This window comes from Anser brachyrhynchus (assembly GCF_964034855.1).
Source record: "Anser brachyrhynchus genome assembly, chromosome: Z".
NCBI classification, from domain to species: Eukaryota; Metazoa; Chordata; class Aves; order Anseriformes; family Anatidae; genus Anser; species Anser brachyrhynchus.
Genome location: NC_137697.1, coordinates 51,094,030 through 51,111,069, shown reverse-complemented (window position 1 = coordinate 51,111,069; position 17,040 = coordinate 51,094,030). Strand labels below are relative to the sequence as shown.

Sequence of the window (17,040 nt, the reverse complement as noted above, 5' to 3'; positions counted from 1 at the left end):
ACTGGCACCACTGGGGATGCTGTGCAGTGAGTGCAGAGAGTGCACTGGCACCACCTGTGATGCAGTACAGTGTGTCCAGTGAGTGCACTGGCACCACTGGGGATGCAGTGCTGTGACTCCGGAGAGCGCACTGGCACCACTGGGGATGCCGTGCAGTCAGTCCAGTGAGTACACTGGCACCACTGGGGATGCAGTGCAGTGAGTCCAGAGAGTGCACTGGCACCACTGGGGATGCAGTACAGTGAGTCCACAGAGTGCACTGGCACCACTGGGGATGCAGTACAGTGAGTCCAGAGAGTGCACTGGCACCACTGGGGATGCACTGCAGTGAGTCCAGAGAGTGCACTGGCACGACTGGGGATGCACTACAGTGAGTCCAGAGATTGCACTGGCACCACTGGGGATACAGTGCAGTGAGTCCAGAGAGTGCACTGGCACCACTGGGGATGCAGTGCAGTGAGTCCAGAGAGTGCACTGGCACCACTCGGGATGCAGTGCAGTGAGTCCAGAGAGTGCACTGGCACCACTGAGGATACAGTGCAGTGAGTCAAGAGAGTGCACTGGCACCACTGGGGATGCAGTGCAGTGAGTCCAGAGAGTGCACTGGCACCACTGTGGATGCAGTGCAGTGAGTCCAGAGAGTGCACTGGCACCACTGGGGATGCAGTGCAGTGAGTGCAGAGAGTGCTCTGGCACCACTGGGGATGCAGTCCAGTGAGTCCAGTGAATGCACTGGCACCACTGGGGATGCAGTGCAGTGAGTGCAGAGAGTGCACTGGCACCACCTGTGATGCAGTACAGTGTGTCCAGTGAGTGCACTGGCACCACTGGGGATGCAGTGCTGTGACTCCGGAGAGCGCACTGGCACCACTGGGAATGCAGTGCAGTCATTCCAGTGAGTACACTGGCACCACTGGGGATGCAGTGCAGTGAGTCCAGAGAGTGCACTGGCACCACGGGGGATGCAGTGCAGTGAGTCCAGAGGGTGCACTGGCACCACTGGGGATGTGTCCAGTGAGTCCAGTGAGTGCACTGGCACCACTGGGGATGAAGTGCAGTCAGTCCGGTGAGTGCACTGGCACCACTGGGGGTGCAGTACAGTGAGTCCAGAGAGTGCACTGGCACCACTGGGGATGCCCTGCAGTGAGTCCAGAGAGTGCACTGGGACCACTGGGGATGCAGTGCAGTGAGTCCAGAGAGTGCACTGGCACCACTGGGGATGCCCTGCAGTGAGTCCAGAGAGTGCACTGGCACCACTGGGGATGCAGTGCTGTGACTCCAGAGAGTGCACTGGCACCACTGGGGATGCACTGCAATGAGTCCAGAGAGTGCACTGGCACCACTGGGGATGCAATACAGTGAGTCCACAGAGTGCACTGGCACCACTGGGGATGCAGTACAGTGAGTCCAGAGAGTGCACTGGAACCACTGGGGATGCAGTGCAGTGAGTCCAGAGAGTGCACTGGCACCACTGGGGATGCACTTCAGTGACTCCAGAGAGTGCACTGGCACCACTGGGGATGCACTGCAGTGAGTCCAAAGACTTCACTGGCACCACTGAGGATGGAGTGCAGTGAGTCCAGAGAGTGCACTGGCACCACTGGGGATGCAGTGAAGTGAGTGCAGAGAGTGCACTGGCACCACTGGGGATGCACTGCAGTGAGTCCAGAGAGTGCACTGGCACCACTGGGGATGCACTTCAGTGAGTCCAGAGAGTGCACTGGCACCACTGGGGATGCAGTGCAGTGAGTCCAGAGAGTGCACTGGCACCACTGGTGATGCAGTGCAGTGAGTCCAGTGAGTGTACTGGCACCACTGGGGATGCCCTGCAGTGACCCCAGAGAGTGCACTGGCACCACTGAGAATGCACTTCAGTGAGTCCAGAGAGTGCACTGGCACCACTGGGGATGCACTGCAGTGAGTCCAGAGAGTGCACTGGCACCACTGGTGATGCAGTACAGTGAGTCCAGAGAGTGCACTGGCACCAGTGGGGATGCAGTGCAGTGAGTCCAGAGAGTGCACTGGCAGCACTGGGGATGCAGTGCAGTAAGTCCAGAGAGTGCACTGGCACCACCGATAATGCAGTACAGTGAGTCCAGTGAGTGCACTGGCACCACAGGGGATGTAGTGCAGTGACTCGAGAGAGTGCACTGGCACCACAGGGGATGCACTGCAGTGAGTCCAGAGAGTACACTGGCACCACTGGTGATGCAGTGCAGTGAGTCCAGAGAGTGCACTGGCACCACTGGGGATGCACTGCAGTGAGTCCAGAGAGTGCACTGGCACCACTGGGGATGCACTGCAGTGAGTCCAGAGAGTGCACTGGCACCACTGATGATGCACTGCAGTGAGTCCAGAGAGTGCACTGGCACCACTGGGGATGCACTGCCGTGAGTCCAGAGAGTGCACTGGCACCACTGGGGATGCAGTGCAGTGAGTCCAGAGAGTGCACTGGCACCACTGGGGATGCAGTGCAGTGAGTCCAGAGAGTGCACTGGCACCACTGGGGATGCAGTGCAGTGAGTCCAGAGAGTGCACTGGCACCACTGGGGATGCAGTGCTGTGACTCCAGAGAGTGCACTGGCACCACTGCGGATGCACTGCAGTGAGTCCAGAGAGTGCACTGGCACCACTGGGGATGCACTGCAGTGAGTCCAGAGATTGCACTGGCACCACTGGGGATGCACTACAGTGAGTCCAGAGACTGCACTGGCACCACTGGGGATACAGTGCAGTGACTCCAGAGAGTGCACTGGCACCACTGGGGATGCAGTGCAGTGAGTCCAGAGAGTGCACTGGCACCACTCGGGATGCAGTGCAGTGAGTCCAGAGAGTGCACTGGCACCACTGGGGATACAGTGCAATGAGTCCAGAGAGTGCACTGGCACCACTGGGGATGCAGTGCAGTGAGTCCAGAGAGTGCACTGGCACCACTGGGGATGCAGTGCAGTGAGTCCAGTGAGTGCACTGGCACCACTGGGTATGCAGTGCAGTGAGTGCAGAGAGTGCTCTGGCACCACTGGGGATGCAGTCCAGTGAGTCCAGTGAATGCACTGGCACCACTGGGGATGCTGTGCAGTGAGTGCAGAGAGTGCACTGGCACCACCTGTGATGCAGTACAGTGTGTCCAGTGAGTGCACTGGCACCACTGGGAATGCAGTGCTGTGACTCCGGAGAGCGCACTGGCACTACTGGGGATGCAGTGCAGTCAGTCCAGTGAGTACACTGGCACCACTGGGGATGCAGTGCAGTGAGTCCAGAGAGTGCACTGGCACCACTGGGGATGCAGTGCAGTGAGTCCAGAGAGTGCACTGGCACCACTGGGGATGTGTCCAGTGAGTCCAGTGAGTGCACTGGCACCACTGGGGATGCAGTGCAGTCAGTCCAGTGAGTGCACTGGCACCACTGGGGGTGCAGTACAGTGAGTCCAGAGAGTGCACTGGCACCACTGGGGATGCCCTGCAGTGAGTCCAGAGAGTGCACTGGCAGCACTGGTGATGCACTGCAGTGAGTCCAGAGAGTGCACTGGCACCACTGGTGATGCAGTTCAGTGAGTCCAGAGAGTGCACTGGCACCACTGGGGATGCAGTGCTGTGACTCCAGAGAGTGCACTGGCACCACTGGGGATGCACTGCAATGAGTCCAGAGAGTGCACTGGCACCACTGGGGATGCACTGCAGTGAGTCCAGAGAGTGCACTGGCACCACTGGGGATGCAGAGCAGTGAGTCCAGAGAGTGCACTGGCACCACTGGGGATGCAGTGCAGTGAGTCCAGAGAGTGCACTGGCACCACTGGGGATGCAGTGCTGTGACTCCAGAGAGTGCACTGGCACCACTGGGGATGCACTGCAGTGAGTCCAGAGAGTGCACTGACACCACTGTGGATGCACTTCAGTGAGTCCAGAGATTGCACTGGCACCACTGGGGATGCAGTACAGTGAGTCCACAGAGTGCACTGGCACCACTGGGGATGCACTGCAGTGAGTCCAGAGAGTGCACTGGCACCACTGGGAATGCACTGCAGTGAGTCCAGAGAGTGCACTGGCACCACTGGGGATACAGTGCAGTGAGTCCAGAGAGTGCACTGGCACCACTGGGGATGCAGTGCAGTGAGTCCAGAGAGTGCACTGGCACCACCTGTGATGCAGTACAGTGTGTCCAGTGAGTGCACTGGCACCACTGGGGATGCAGTGCAGTGAGTGCAGAGAGTGCTCTGGCACCACTGGGGATGCACTTCAGTGAGTCCAGAGAGTGCACTGACACCACTGGGGATGCTGTGCAGTGAGTGCAGAGAGTGCACTGGCACCACATGTGATGCAGTACAATGTGTCCAGTGAGTGCACTGGCACCACTGGGGATGCAGTGCTGTGACTCCAGAGAGCGCACTGGCACCACTGGGGATGCAGTGCAGTGAGTGCAGAGAGTGCACTGGCACCACTGGGGATGCAGTGCAGTGAGTGCAGAGAGTGCACTGGCACCACTGGGGATGCAGTGCAGTGAGTCCAGAGAGTGCACTGGCACCACTGGGGATGCACTGCAGTGAGTCCAGAGAGTGCACTGGCACCAGTGGGGATGCAGTGCAGTGAGTCCAGAGAGTGCACTGGCACCACTAGAGATGCACTGCAGTGAGTCCAGAGAGTGCACTGGCACCACTGGGGATGCACTGCAGTGAGTCCAGAGAGTGCACTGGCACCACTGGGGATGCAGTGCAGTGAGTCCAGAGAGAGCACTGGCACCACTGGGGATGCACTACAGTGAGTCCACAGAGTGCACTGGCACCACTGGGGATGCTCTGCAGTGAGTCCAGAGATTGCACTGGCACCACTGGGGATGCAGTGCAGTGAGTTCAGAGACTGCACTGGCACCACTGGGGATGCACTGCAGTGAGTCCAGAGAATGCACTGGCACCAATGGGGATGCAGTGCAGTGAGTCCAGAGAGTGCACTGGCACCACTGGGGATGCACTGCAGTGAGTCCAGTGAGTGTACTGGCAGCACTGGGGATGCAGTGCAGTGAGTCCAGAGAGTGCACTGGCACCACTGAGAATGCACCTCAGTGAGTCCAGAGAGTGCACTGGCACCACTGGGGATGCAGTGCAGTGAGTCCAGAGAGTGCACTGGCACCACTGGGGATGCACTGCAGTGAGTCCAGAGAGTGCACTGGCACCACTGGGGATGTACTGCAGTGAGTCCAGAGAGTGCACGGGCTCCACTGGGGATGCAGAACAGTGAGTCCAGAGAGTGCACTGGCACCACTGGGGATGCAGTGCAGTGAGTCCAGAGAGTGCACTGGCACCACTGGAGGTGCAGTGCAGTGAGTCCAGAGAGTGCACTGGCACCACTGGTGATGCAGTGCAGTGAGTCCAGAGATTGCACTGGCACCACTGGGGATGCAGTACAGTAAGTCCAGAGAGTGCACTGGCACCACTGGGGATGCAGTGCAGTGAGTCCAGTGAGTGCTCTGGCACCACTGGGGATGCAGTGCAGTGAGTCCAGAGAGTGCACTGGCACCACTGGGGATGCAGTGCAGTGAGTCCAGAGAGTGCACTGGCAACACTGGGGATGCACTGCAGTGAGTCCAGAGAGTGCACTGGCACCACTGGGGATGCAGTGCTGTGACTCCAGAGAGTGCACTGGCACCACTGGGGATGCACTGCAGTGAGTCCAGAGAGTGCACTGGCACCAGTGGGGATGCAGTGCAGTGAGTCCAGAGAGTGCACTGGCACCACTAGGGATGCACTGTAGTGAGTCCAGAGAGTGCACTGGCACCACTGGGGATGCACTGCAGTGAGTCCAGAGAGTGCACTGGCACCACTGGGGATGCAGTGCAGTGAGTCCAGAGAGAGCACTGGCACCACTGGGGATGCACTACAGTGAGTCCACAGAGTGCACTGGCACCACTGAGAATGCACCTCAGTGAGTCCAGAGAGTGCACTGGCACCACTGGGGATGCACCTCAGTGAGTCCAGAGAGTGCACTGGCACCACTGGGGATGCACTGCAGTGAGTCCAGAGAATGCACTGGCACCAATGGGGATGCAGTGCAGTGAGTCCAGAGAGTGCACTGGCAACACTGGGGATGCAGTGCAGTGAGTCCAGAGAGTGCACTGGCAACACTGGGGATGCACTGCAGTGAGTCCAGAGAGTGCACTGGCACCACTGGGGATGCAGTACTGTGACTCCAGAGAGTGCACTGGCACCACTGGGGATGCACTGCAGTGAGTCCAGAGAGTGCACTGGCACCAGTGGGGATGCAGTGCAGTGAGTCCAGAGAGTGCACTGGCACCACTAGGGATGCACTGCAGTGAGTCCAGAGAGTGCACTGGCACCACTGGGGATGCACTGCAGTGAGTCCAGAGAGTGCACTGGCACCACTGGGGATGCAGTGCAGTGAGTCCAGAGAGAGCACTGGCACCACTGGGGATGCACTACAGTGAGTCCACAGAGTGCACTGGCACCACTGAGAATGCACCTCAGTGAGTCCAGAGAGTGCACTGGCACCACTGGGGATGCACCTCAGTGAGTCCAGAGAGTGCACTGGCACCACTGGGGATGCACTGCAGTGAGTCCAGAGAATGCACTGGCACCAATGGGGATGCAGTGCAGTGAGTCCAGAGAGTGCACTGGCACCACTGGGGATGCACTGCAGTGAGTCCAGTGAGTGTACTGGCAGCACTGGGGATGCAGTGCAGTGAGTCCAGAGAGTGCACTGGCACCACTGAGAATGCAGTGCATTGAGTCCAGAGATTGCACTGGCACCACTGGGGATGCAGTGCAGTGAGTCCAGAGAGTGCACTGGCACCACTGGGGATGCACTGCAGTGAGTCCAGAGAGTGCACTGGCACCACTGGGGATGCACTACAGTGAGTCCACAGAGTGCACTGGCACCACTGAGAATGCACCTCAGTGAGTCCAGAGAGTGCACTGGCACCACTGGGGATGCACCTCAGTGAGTCCAGAGAGTGCACTGGCACCACTGGGGATGCACTGCAGTGAGTCCAGAGAATGCACTGGCACCAATGGGGATGCAGTGCAGTGAGTCCAGAGAGTGCACTGGCACCACTGGGGATGCACTGCAGTGAGTCCAGTGAGTGCACTGGCACCACTGGGGATGCAGTGCAGTGAGTGCAGAGAGTGCTCTGGCACCACTGGGGATGCACTTCAGTGAGTCCAGAGAGTGCACTGACACCACTGGGGATGCTGTGCAGTGAGTGCAGAGAGTGCACTGGCACCACATGTGATGCAGTACAATGTGTCCAGTGAGTGCACTGGCACCACTGGGGATGCAGTGCTGTGACTCCAGAGAGCGCACTGGCACCACTGGGGATGCAGTGCAGTGAGTGCAGAGAGTGCACTGGCACCACTGGGGATGCAGTGCAGTGAGTGCAGAGAGTGCACTGGCACCACTGGGGATGCAGTGCAGTGAGTCCAGAGAGTGCACTGGCACCACTGGGGATGCACTGCAGTGAGTCCAGAGAGTGCACTGGCACCAGTGGGGATGCAGTGCAGTGAGTCCAGAGAGTGCACTGGCACCACTAGAGATGCACTGCAGTGAGTCCAGAGAGTGCACTGGCACCACTGGGGATGCACTGCAGTGAGTCCAGAGAGTGCACTGGCACCACTGGGGATGCAGTGCAGTGAGTCCAGAGAGAGCACTGGCACCACTGGGGATGCACTACAGTGAGTCCACAGAGTGCACTGGCACCACTGGGGATGCTCTGCAGTGAGTCCAGAGATTGCACTGGCACCACTGGGGATGCAGTGCAGTGAGTTCAGAGACTGCACTGGCACCACTGGGGATGCACTGCAGTGAGTCCAGAGAATGCACTGGCACCAATGGGGATGCAGTGCAGTGAGTCCAGAGAGTGCACTGGCACCACTGGGGATGCACTGCAGTGAGTCCAGTGAGTGTACTGGCAGCACTGGGGATGCAGTGCAGTGAGTCCAGAGAGTGCACTGGCACCACTGAGAATGCACCTCAGTGAGTCCAGAGAGTGCACTGGCACCACTGGGGATGCAGTGCAGTGAGTCCAGAGAGTGCACTGGCACCACTGGGGATGCACTGCAGTGAGTCCAGAGAGTGCACTGGCACCACTGGGGATGTACTGCAGTGAGTCCAGAGAGTGCACGGGCTCCACTGGGGATGCAGAACAGTGAGTCCAGAGAGTGCACTGGCACCACTGGGGATGCAGTGCAGTGAGTCCAGAGAGTGCACTGGCACCACTGGAGGTGCAGTGCAGTGAGTCCAGAGAGTGCACTGGCACCACTGGTGATGCAGTGCAGTGAGTCCAGAGATTGCACTGGCACCACTGGGTATGCAGTACAGTAAGTCCAGAGAGTGCACTGGCACCACTGGGGATGCAGTGCAGTGAGTCCAGTGAGTGCTCTGGCACCACTGGGGATGCAGTGCAGTGAGTCCAGAGAGTGCACTGGCACCACTGGGGATGCAGTGCAGTGAGTCCAGAGAGTGCACTGGCAACACTGGGGATGCACTGCAGTGAGTCCAGAGAGTGCACTGGCACCACTGGGGATGCAGTGCTGTGACTCCAGAGAGTGCACTGGCACCACTGGGGATGCACTGCAGTGAGTCCAGAGAGTGCACTGGCACCAGTGGGGATGCAGTGCAGTGAGTCCAGAGAGTGCACTGGCACCACTAGGGATGCACTGTAGTGAGTCCAGAGAGTGCACTGGCACCACTGGGGATGCACTGCAGTGAGTCCAGAGAGTGCACTGGCACCACTGGGGATGCAGTGCAGTGAGTCCAGAGAGAGCACTGGCACCACTGGGGATGCACTACAGTGAGTCCACAGAGTGCACTGGCACCACTGAGAATGCACCTCAGTGAGTCCAGAGAGTGCACTGGCACCACTGGGGATGCACCTCAGTGAGTCCAGAGAGTGCACTGGCACCACTGGGGATGCACTGCAGTGAGTCCAGAGAATGCACTGGCACCAATGGGGATGCAGTGCAGTGAGTCCAGAGAGTGCACTGGCAACACTGGGGATGCAGTGCAGTGAGTCCAGAGAGTGCACTGGCAACACTGGGGATGCACTGCAGTGAGTCCAGAGAGTGCACTGGCACCACTGGGGATGCAGTACTGTGACTCCAGAGAGTGCACTGGCACCACTGGGGATGCACTGCAGTGAGTCCAGAGAGTGCACTGGCACCAGTGGGGATGCAGTGCAGTGAGTCCAGAGAGTGCACTGGCACCACTAGGGATGCACTGCAGTGAGTCCAGAGAGTGCACTGGCACCACTGGGGATGCACTGCAGTGAGTCCAGAGAGTGCACTGGCACCACTGGGGATGCAGTGCAGTGAGTCCAGAGAGAGCACTGGCACCACTGGGGATGCACTACAGTGAGTCCACAGAGTGCACTGGCACCACTGAGAATGCACCTCAGTGAGTCCAGAGAGTGCACTGGCACCACTGGGGATGCACCTCAGTGAGTCCAGAGAGTGCACTGGCACCACTGGGGATGCACTGCAGTGAGTCCAGAGAATGCACTGGCACCAATGGGGATGCAGTGCAGTGAGTCCAGAGAGTGCACTGGCACCACTGGGGATGCACTGCAGTGAGTCCAGTGAGTGTACTGGCAGCACTGGGGATGCAGTGCAGTGAGTCCAGAGAGTGCACTGGCACCACTGAGAATGCAGTGCATTGAGTCCAGAGATTGCACTGGCACCACTGGGGATGCAGTGCAGTGAGTCCAGAGAGTGCACTGGCACCACTGGGGATGCACTGCAGTGAGTCCAGAGAGTGCACTGGCACCACTGGGGATGTACTGCAGTGAGTCCAGAGAGTGCACGGGCTCCACTGGGGATGCAGTACAGTGAGTCCAGAGAGTGCACTGGCACCACTGGGGATGCAGTGCAGTGAGTCCAGAGAGTGCACTGGCACCACTGGAGGTGCAGTGCAGTGAGTCCAGAGAGTGCACTGGCACCACTGGTGATGCAGTGCAGTGAGTCCAGAGATTGCACTGGCACCACTGGGGATGCAGTACAGTGAGTCCAGAGAGTGCACTGGCACCACTGGGGATGCAGTGCAGTGAGTCCAGTGAGTGCTCTGGCACCACTGGGGATGCAGTGCAGTGAGTCCAGAGAGTGCACTGGCACCACTGGGGATGCAGTGCAGTGAGTCCAGAGAGTGCACTGGCACCACTGGGGATGCAGTGCAGTGAGTCCAAAGACTTCACTGGCACCACTGGGGATGCAGTGCAGTGAGTCCAGAGAGTGCACTGGCACCACTGGGGATGCACTTCAGTGAGTCCAGAGAGTGCACTGGCACCACTGGGGATGCACTGCAGTGAGTCCAGAGAGTGCACTGGCACCACTGGGGATGCACTTCAGTGAGTCCAGAGAGTGCACTGGCACTACTAGGGATGCAGTGCTGTGAGTCCAGAGAGTGCACTGGCACCACTGGGGATGCAGTGCAGTGAGTCCAGAGAGTGCACTGGCACCACTGGGGATGCAGTGCAGTGAGTCCAGAGAGTGCACTGGCACCACTGGGGATGTACTGTAGTGAGTCCAGAGATTGCACTGGCACCACTGGGGATGCAGTGCAGTGAGTCCACAGAGTGCACTGGCACCACTGGGGATGCAGTACAGTGAGTCCAGAGAGTGCACTGGCACCACTGGGGATGCAGTGCAGTGAGTCCAGAGATTGCACTGGCACCACTGGGGATGCAGTGCAGTGAGTCCAGAGACTTCACTGGCACCACTGTTAATGCAGTGCAGTGAGTGCAGAGAGTGCGCTGTCACCACTGGGGATGCAGTGCAGTGAGTCCAGAGAGTGCACTGGCACCACTGGGGATGCAGTGCAGTGAGTCCAGAGAGTGCACTGGCACCGCTGGGGATGCACTGCAGTGAGTCCAGAGAGTGCACTGGCACCACTGGGGATGCAGTACAGTGAGTCCAGAGAGTGCACTGGCACCACTGGGGATGCAGTGCAGTGAGTCCAGAGAGTGCACTGGCACCACTGGGGATGCACTACAGTGAGTCCAGAGATTGCACTGGCACCACTGTGGATGCAGTGCAGTGAGTCCAGAGAGTGCACTGGCACCACTGGGGATGCTGTGCAGTGAGTGCAGAGAGTGCACTGGCACCACATGTGATGCAGTACAGTGTGTCCAGTGAGTGCACTGGCACCACTGGGGATGCAGTGCAGTGAGTCCAGAGAGTGCACTGGCACCACTGGGGATGCACTGCAGTGAGTCCAGAGAGTGCACTGGCACCACTGGGGATGCAGTGCAGTGAGTCCAGAGAGTGCACTGGCACCACTGGGAATGCACTGCAGTGAGTCCAGAGAGTGCACTGGCACCACTGGGGATGCAGTACAGTGAGTCCAGAGAGAGCACTGGCACCACTGGGGATGCACTACAGTGAGTCCACAGAGTGCACTGGCACCACTGGGGATGCTCTGCAGTGAGTCCAGAGATTGCACTGGCACCACTGGGGATGCAGTGCAGTGAGTCCAGAGAGTGCACTGGCACCACTGGGGATGCAGTGCTGTGACTCCAGAGAGCGCACTGGCACCACTGGGGATGCAGTGCAGTGAGTGCGGAGAGTGCACTGGCACCACTGGGGATGCACTGCAGTGAGTTCAGAGAGTGCACTGGCACCACTGGAGATGGGTTTCAAGCCAACTGCATTAACCGCTCATGCTTCTTTCTTATGAGACGTTAGTAAACCAATTACATAGCCTTGTCAAGACTAAATCACAGGTAAAAATCCTGTACATCTCATGTGGCCAACCACTCCCAACTAGGATTCCAAGAACCAGGAGGTTCGGTGAAAATAGGGCTAGTGCTATTAGAGGGGTGATTATTAGGGTAAGCCCTAAGCTGTCTTTAATGGAGAAGTATGGGTGGAATGGGATTTTGTCGCAGTCTGATACGATTCCTAGTGGGTTATTTGAGCCTGATTCGTGTAGGAAGGTTAGGTGGACTAGGGTGATTCCTGCAATTAGGAAGGGCAGTAGGAAGTGGATGGCGAAGAATCGGGTTAAGGTTGGATTGTCTACTGAGAATCCTCCTCAGGCTCATTCTACTAGAGTTTGCCCAATGTACGGGATGGCTGAGAATAGGTTGGTGATTACGGTGGCCCCTCAGAATGACATTTGTCCTCATGGGAGGACATACCCTACGAAGGCAGTTGCTATTAGGGTGAGTAGGAGGATTACTCCTGTGTTTCAGGTTTCTTTGTATAGGTAGGAGCCGTAGTAGAGGCCTCGTCCGATGTGTAAGTAGATGCAGATAAAGAAGAGCGAAGCACCGTTGGCGTGGAGGTTGCGGATGAGCCATCCGTACTGGACGTCTCGGCATGTGTGAGCTACTGAGGAGAAGGCGAGTGAAGTGTCTGCGGTGTAGTGTATGGCTAGTAGCAGGCCTGTTAGGATTTGTGTGGCTAAGCAGATGGCTAGAAGGGAGCCGAAGTTTCATCAGGCAGAGATGTTGGAGGGGGCGGGTAGGTCGATTAGGGAGTTGTTGATTATTTTTAGTAGGGGATGGGATTTGCGGATGTTAGGGGCCATTAGTGAGTCTGTGTGTTATTAGGATTATTACCAGGATGGAGAGGGCGAAGGATCCTAGGTAGGCCTTAATTAGCCCTGTGTGTATTGAGGTTGCGGCTTTGCTTGCGGCTACTTGTAGTTCAGCAAGGCCCTCTGGCCCTATTTTTTTGAGTCAGGAGAGGTCGATCAAGTGTAGGGCAATGTTTTGTCCCTTTTCTAGTAGGTTTTTGGAGAAGAATCGGTGTACTAGGGGGTTGAAGTACCCTAATGCAGAGGAGAAGTTTATGAGGGGGGTTGGTTTGGGGTGAGTGAGGGTGTGTGTTATGTTCGATAGTTCTAGGGCTAGGATGATTCCTAGGATTGTTATGAGGATGGCAGTGGTTTTGGTGATAAGGGGTATGGTTATTGGGGGGGTTTTGGTTGGTGTGATGAAAGAGGTAATGATTAATCCTGCTGTAATGCTGCCTAGGGCGAGTCGGGTTAGGGGGGCGGTGATTAGTGGGTTGTTTTCGTTTATTGATACTATTGGGGGGATTCGGGTTTGTCCAGCTTGGACTAGGATGGTTATGCGGATGCTGTAGGTTGCGGTGAATGCTGTGGCTATAAGGGTTAGGAGTAGGGCTCAAGTATTTAGGTATGATGTGTTTAAGCTTTCGATGATGAGGTCTTTTGAGTAGAATCCGGCTAGGAATGGGGTTCCTATCAGCGCCAGGTTTCCGATGGTTAGGCAGGAAGTAGTGACTGGGAGTATTTTCTGTAGGCCTCCTATCTTTCGGATATCTTGTTCTCCGTTTAGGTTGTGGATGATAGACCCTGAGCATAGGAATAGTATGGCTTTAAAGAAGGCATGGGTTGAGATGTGTAGGAAGGCTAGTTGTGGGAGGTTTAGTCCGATAGTGACTATTATTAGTCCTAGTTGGCTGGATGTTGAGAAAGCAATGATTTTTTTGATGTCATTTTGGGTTAGGGCGCATGTGGCAGCGAATAGGGTTGATAGAGCACCTAGGCATAGGCAGGCAGTTAGGGCTGTGTGGTTGGTGGCTAGCAGGGGGTGCATGCGGATGAGCAGGAAGATTCCGGCTACTACTATGGTACTGGAGTGCAGTAGGGCTGATACTGGGGTGGGGCCTTCTATTGCTGCGGGCAGTCATGGGTGGAGTCCAAATTGGGCGGATTTTCCTGCGGCTGCGAGGATTAATCCTATGAGGGGGAGGATTGGGGTTTGGTGGGGGTGTACGGCTTGTTGGATCTCTCAGGTGTTGAATGTTGAAGCTAGTCATGCTATGCTCAGGATCAGTCCGATGTCTCCGATTCGGTTGTAGATTACGGCTTGTAGGGCGGCGGTGTTGGCATCTGCTCGGCCTTGTCATCAGCCGATGAGAAGGAAGGACATGATTCCTACTCCTTCCCAGCCTACGAATAGGAGGAATATGTTGTTTGCGGTTGTTAGGAGGAGTATGGCGACTAGGAATGTCAGTAGGTAGGTGAAAAATTTTGTTACGTATGGCTCTGAGGCCATGTATCATATGGCGAATTGTAGGATTGATCATGTTACAAATAGGGCGATTGGAAGAAATGTTATTGAGTATTGGTCTATTTTTAGGCTCAGGGGGATTTTAAAGTTTATAATGAATTTTCACTCCCAGTGGCAGGTGACAGATTCTACTCCCGAGTAGATGAATGCGGTTGTAGGGGCTAGGCTAATTAGGAATGCGGTTTTAACAGCGCGGGTGGTGGCTTGTGGGGTGTTTTTAAAGTTTTTAAATAGAAATGGCAGGATGATTGGGGTTAGGAGGATTGTCAGCGTGAGTAGTGTGAGGGAGTTGATTAATAGTGTGGGGTTCACTACTTTTACTTGGATTTGCACCAAGATGGGTGGTTCCTAAGACCAGTGGATTGCTGTTATCCTTTAAAAGTAAGGGGGCTGAGGTTTTAGGCTCAGATGTAAGAGTTAGCAGCTCTTGTTGGTTAAACCCTCCCCTCGGCAGGTAAGAAGGTTTGAACTTCTATTCTTAGAATCACAGTCTAATGTTTGGTTTAAACTATACTTGCATGAGGGGATTCCGGAGATCAGTTCGGGTTTGAGGATTAGGAGGAATATTGGGATAATGTGGAGTGTTATGAGCAGGTGTTCTCGCGTGGTTGAGTTTTGCATAGATGTGATGTGGGAGGGGATTGAGCCTCGTTGGGTCATTAGTAGTATGAATAAGGTGTAGGAGGCGGTTAGTAGGGTTGCGATTCCTGTTAGGATGATCGTGAAGGCAGATCAGTTGAATAAGGTGATTATAATGGTTAGCTCTGCTATGAGGTTTGTTGTTGGGGGTAAGGCTATGTTTGTTAGATTGGCCAGCAATCATCAGGTAGCTATGAGTGGTAGGAGAGGTTGTAGGCCTCGTGTGAGTAGTAGAATTCGGCTGTGCGTACGTTCATAGTTTGTGTTGGCTAGGCAGAATAGTATGGAGGAAGTTAGTCCATGGGAAATTATTAGGATCATTGCCCCTGAGAATGATCAGTGGGTTTGGATTATTCCTGCGGCGATAACTAGGCCTATGTGGCTAACGGATGAATAAGCGATTAGTGATTTTAGGTCTGTCTGTCGTAGGCAGATTGAGCTAGTCATTAGGGCGCCTCATAGGGCCAGGGTTAGGAAGGGGTAGTGCAGGAGGTTGGACAGTGGGCCCATAAATAGAGTGACTCGTATAATTCCGTATCCTCCTAGCTTTAGTAGTAGGGCGGCGAGGAGTATTGAGCCTGCGATGGGTGCTTCTACGTGGGCTTTTGGCAGTCAGAGGTGTAGGCCGTATAGTGGGGCTTTTACTATGAATGCTACGAGCAGTGCTAGACCTGATAGTATTCCTGTCCATGAGGTGGATAGGGTTGGGTGGGTTAGTTGTAGGGTTGGCAGGTGCAGGGTGCCAATTTTCACGTATAGGTGTATGATTGTGATTAGCAGGGGTAGAGAGCTTACTGGCGTGTAGAATAGCAGGTAGATGCCAGCGCTTAGGCGTTCTGGTTGGTTCCCCCATCGGGTGATTAAGATTAGGGTGGGAATGAGGGTTGCTTCAAATGAGATGTAAAATAGTGCTAGTTCTGTGGTGGAAAAGGCTAGTAGGATGAATGGCTGGACTGCGACTAAGGTTGAGATAAAGATTCGTTTGCGTTGTAGGGGTTCTTGTTGCAGGTGGTTTTGGCTTGCTATGATTATGAGTGGGAGTAGTCAGCAGGATAGTACTAGGAGGGGGGATGAGATTTGGTCAATTCCTGTTCAGTTGGATAAAAATTTGTAGGGGTAGTAGGTTGGGATTAATCACTGTAGGCTTAGGGCAGCGATTAGGAGGCTGTATAAGGTGGTGTTAGTCCATAGAAATTTTGGTGGAGACAGCAGGGCTGTTGGAAGAAGTATGATTGTGGGTAGGATGATTTTTAGCATTGCAGGAGGTTTAGGTTGTGTAGATGGTCGGAGCCATGTGTGCGGGTGGAGGCTACTAGGATGGCCAGGCCTGTGCCCGCCTCACACGCTGAGAAGGTTAGCATGAGAATTGGTACCATGGTGAATGAGGAGACTTGGTTTTCGATGGATCATATTGATAGGCCTACGAATATCGATAATATTATGCTTTCAAGGCATAGTAGGGCGGATACTAGGTGGGTTCGGTGGAAGGCTAGTCCTAGTCCGCTGAAAATGAAGGCTGAGTAGAAGCTTAAATGTAGGGGCGACATAAGAAAGTTACAGGGTTGGCTGTAATCTGCTGGGTCGAAACCAGCTATCTTTTTGGTTAGACTAACTTTCTGTTATTCTGCTCATTCTAGGCCCCCTTGAATTCACTCGTAGGCCAGTCCGAGTGTTAGGAGAAGGAGGATCACTACAGTTCAGGTGAGGGTCATTAGGGGGGATTGGAGTTGGACGGCTCATGGCAGGGGGAGTAGGAGGGCGATTTCTAGGTCGAATAGGACGAACAGGATGGCTACTGAGGAAGAATCGGACTGAGAATGGTAATCGAGCAGATCCAAGTGGGTCGAATCCACATTCGTACGGTGAGAGTTTCTCTGAGTCGGGGTTTATTTGGGCGAGTCAGAAGTTTAATGCGGTTAGGGCGGCGCTTAGGATTGATGATAGGGCGAATATGAACATGAGTGCGTTCATTGCTCTCCTCTGGGTTTATACCAGATTCCAGAGATTGGAAGTCAATTGTAATTAATATACTAGAAGAGCAAGATCCTCATCAGTAGATGGTTATGTAGAGGAATAGTCAGATGACGTCTACGAAGTGTCAGTATCAGGCTGCTGCCTCGAATCCGAAGTGGTGGTCTGATGTAAAGTGGAACTTGATCAGTCGGAAGAGGCAGACGGTCAGGAAGGAGGATCCGATGATTACGTGGAGTCCGTGGAATCCAGTGGCAACGAAGAAGGTAGATCCGTAGACGCTATCGGCGATTGAGAATGGGGCTTCGTGGTATTCTATTGCTTGTAGGGCTGTGAAGTAGAATCCCAGGAGGATCGTTAGGGTTAGGGCGTGGATGGCGTGTTTTTGGT

The 17,040-nt window shown here is 55.3% G+C and overlaps 1 long non-coding RNA gene across 2 annotated transcripts in view; it reads left to right on the top strand.

Moving 5' to 3' along the window:
- LOC308185589 overlaps positions 1-17,040 on the top strand; it is a 656,808-nt gene that overhangs the window by 334,222 nt on the left and 305,546 nt on the right. For both annotated transcript variants that reach the window (XR_013943487.1, XR_013943488.1), the window contains exon 3: positions 11,937-12,093. This is a non-coding gene — a long non-coding RNA (uncharacterized lncRNA). The remainder of the gene's footprint in view (positions 1-11,936; positions 12,094-17,040) is intronic.